The sequence below is a fragment of the Doryrhamphus excisus genome, unplaced genomic scaffold (assembly GCF_030265055.1).
Source record: "Doryrhamphus excisus isolate RoL2022-K1 unplaced genomic scaffold, RoL_Dexc_1.0 HiC_scaffold_25, whole genome shotgun sequence".
Taxonomy (NCBI): Eukaryota; Metazoa; Chordata; class Actinopteri; order Syngnathiformes; family Syngnathidae; genus Doryrhamphus; species Doryrhamphus excisus.
This window is the reverse complement of record NW_026652243.1, coordinates 247,501-250,000: the sequence shown is the minus strand read 5'-3', so window position 1 is coordinate 250,000 and position 2,500 is coordinate 247,501. Positions and strand designations below refer to the sequence as shown.

General features: G+C 51.6%; 6 non-coding genes and 5 pseudogenes across 6 annotated transcripts; all 11 read right to left on the bottom strand.

Moving 5' to 3' along the window:
• Positions 1–63: 63 nt before the first annotated feature.
• Positions 64–182, bottom strand: LOC131117349 (5S ribosomal RNA). The gene has a single exon (XR_009124570.1). It is a non-coding gene; the product is annotated as a 5S ribosomal RNA (ribosomal RNA).
• Positions 183–294: 112 nt separating this feature from the next.
• LOC131111716 (5S ribosomal RNA) lies at positions 295–403 on the bottom strand (annotated as a pseudogene).
• Positions 404–515: 112 nt separating this feature from the next.
• LOC131118713 (5S ribosomal RNA) lies at positions 516–634 on the bottom strand. The gene has a single exon (XR_009125869.1). It is a non-coding gene; the product is annotated as a 5S ribosomal RNA (ribosomal RNA).
• Positions 635–746: 112 nt separating this feature from the next.
• On the bottom strand, positions 747–865 carry LOC131116879 (5S ribosomal RNA). The gene has a single exon (XR_009124114.1). It is a non-coding gene; the product is annotated as a 5S ribosomal RNA (ribosomal RNA).
• A 112-nt stretch (positions 866–977) lies between these two features.
• LOC131113768 (5S ribosomal RNA) lies at positions 978–1,086 on the bottom strand (annotated as a pseudogene).
• A 112-nt stretch (positions 1,087–1,198) lies between these two features.
• LOC131113089 (5S ribosomal RNA) lies at positions 1,199–1,307 on the bottom strand (annotated as a pseudogene).
• Positions 1,308–1,419: 112 nt separating this feature from the next.
• On the bottom strand, positions 1,420–1,538 carry LOC131118712 (5S ribosomal RNA). The gene has a single exon (XR_009125868.1). It is a non-coding gene; the product is annotated as a 5S ribosomal RNA (ribosomal RNA).
• Positions 1,539–1,650: 112 nt separating this feature from the next.
• On the bottom strand, positions 1,651–1,769 carry LOC131116878 (5S ribosomal RNA). The gene has a single exon (XR_009124113.1). It is a non-coding gene; the product is annotated as a 5S ribosomal RNA (ribosomal RNA).
• A 112-nt stretch (positions 1,770–1,881) lies between these two features.
• LOC131113767 (5S ribosomal RNA) lies at positions 1,882–1,990 on the bottom strand (annotated as a pseudogene).
• Positions 1,991–2,102: 112 nt separating this feature from the next.
• Positions 2,103–2,211, bottom strand: LOC131113088 (5S ribosomal RNA; annotated as a pseudogene).
• Positions 2,212–2,323: 112 nt separating this feature from the next.
• On the bottom strand, positions 2,324–2,442 carry LOC131116462 (5S ribosomal RNA). Its single transcript, XR_009123709.1, has one exon. It is a non-coding gene; the product is annotated as a 5S ribosomal RNA (ribosomal RNA).
• Positions 2,443–2,500: the final 58 nt, after the last annotated feature.

Below are 2,500 nucleotides of genomic sequence, written 5' to 3'. Positions count from 1 at the left end.
AGACTCCAGCAAAAAGTGTCAAACAGCGCCCTCTGCTGTCAGGCAAGAGCAGAAACCATATAAAGCTTACAGCACCTGGTATTCCCAGGCGGTCTCCCATCCAAGTACTAACCAGGCCCGCCCCTGCTTAGCTTCCGAGATCGGACGAGATCGGGCTTTTTCAGGATAGTATGGCCGTAAGCTGCAAGATCAACTGAAAAGATCCTATTTGAAGGCGACGCAGGCCAAACTAGACTCTGGCAAAAAGTGTCAAACAGCGCCCTTTGCTGTCAGGCAAGAGCAGAAACCATAAAAAGCTTACAGCACCTGGTATTCCCAGGCGGTCTCCCATCCAAGTACTAACCAGGCCCGCCCCTGCTTAGCTTCCGAGATCGGGCGTTTTCAGGGTAGTATGGCCGTAAGCTGCCAGGTGAACTGAAAAGATCCTATTTGAAGGTGACGCAGGCCAAACTAGACTCCAGCAAAAAGTGTCAAACAGCGCCCTCTGCTGTCAGGCAAGAGCAGAAACCATAAAAAGCTTACAGCACCTGGTATTCCCAGGCGGTCTCCCATCCAAGTACTAACCAGGCCAGCCCCTGCTTAGCTTCCGAGATCGGACGAGATCAGGCGTTTTAAGGGTAGTATGTCCGTAAGCTGCCAGGTCAACTGAAAATATCCTATTTGAAGGTGACGCAGGCCAAACTAGACTCCAGCAAAAAGTGTCAAACAGCGCCCTCTGCTGTCAGGCAAGAGCAGAAACCATAAAAAGCTTTCAGCACCTGGTATTCCCAGGCGGTCTCCCATCCAAGTACTAACCAGGCCCGCCCCTGCTTAGCTTCCGAGATCTGACGAGATCGGGCGTTTTCAGGGTAGTATGGCCGCAAGCTGCCAGGTCAACTGAAAAGATCCTATTTGAAGGTGACGCAGGCCAAACTAGACGCTGGCAAAAAGTGTCAAACAGCGCCCTTTGCTGTCAGGCAAGAACAGAAACCATAAAAAGCTTACAGCACCTGGTATTCCCAGACGGTCTCCCATCCAAGTACTAACCAGGCCCGCCCCTGCTTAGCGTCCGAGATCGGGCGTTTTCAGGGTAGTTTGGCCGTAAGCTGCAAGATCAACTGAAAAGATCCTATTTGAAGGCAACGCAGGCCAAACTAGACTCTGGCAAAAAGTGTCAAACAGCGCCCTTTGCTGTCAGGCAAGAGCAGAAACCATAAAAAGCTTACAGCACCTGGTATTCCCAGGCGGTCTCCCATCCAAATACTAACCAGGCCCGCCCCTGCTTAGCTTCCGAGATCGGGCGATTTCAGGGTAGTATGGCCGTAAGCTGCCAGGTGAACTGAAAAGATCCTATTTGAAGGTGACGCAGGCCAAACTAGACTCCAGCAAAAAGTGTCAAACAGCGCCCTCTGCTGTCAGGCAAGAGCAGAAACCATAAAAAGCTTACAGCACCTGGTATTCCCAGGCGGTCTCCCATCCAAGTACTAACCAGGCCAGCCCCTGCTTAGCTTCCGAGATCGGACGAGATCAGGCGTTTTAAGGGTAGTATGTCCGTAAGCTGCCAGGTCAACTGAAAAGATCCTATTTGAAGGTGACGCAGGCCAAACTAGACTCCAGCAAAAAGTGTCAAACAGCGCCCTCTGCTGTCAGGCAAGAGCAGAAACCATAAAAAGCTTTCAGCACCTGGTATTCCCAGGCGGTCTCCCATCCAAGTACTAACCAGGCCCGCCCCTGCTTAGCTTCCGAGATCTGACGAGATCGGGCGTTTTCAGGGTAGTATGGCCGCAAGCTGCCAGGTCAACTGAAAAGATCCTATTTGAAGGTGACGCAGGCCAAACTAGACGCTGGCAAAAAGTGTCAAACAGCGCCCTTTGCTGTCAGGCAAGAACAGAAACCATAAAAAGCTTACAGCACCTGGTATTCCCAGACGGTCTCCCATCCAAGTACTAACCAGGCCCGCCCCTGCTTAGCGTCCGAGATCGGGCGTTTTCAGGGTAGTTTGGCCGTAAGCTGCAAGATCAACTGAAAAGATCCTATTTGAAGGCAACGCAGGCCAAACTAGACTCTGGCAAAAAGTGTCAAACAGCGCCCTTTGCTGTCAGGCAAGAGCAGAAACCATAAAAAGCTTACAGCACCTGGTATTCCCAGGCGGTCTCCCATCCAAATACTAACCAGGCCCGCCCCTGCTTAGCTTCCGAGATCGGGCGATTTCAGGGTAGTATGGCCGTAAGCTGCCAGGTGAACTGAAAAGATCCTATTTGAAGGTGACGCAGGCCAAACTAGACTCCAGCAAAAAGTGTCAAACAGCACCCTCTGCTGTCAGGCAAGAGCAGAAACCATAAAAAGCTTACAGCACCTGGTATTCCCAGGCGGTCTCCCATCCAAGTACTAACCAGGCCCGCCCCTGCTTAGCTTCCGAGATCGGACGAGATCAGGCGTTTTAAGGGTAGTATGGCCGTAAGCTGCCAGGTCAACTGAAAAGATCCTATTTGAAGATGACGCAGGCCAAACTAGACTCCAG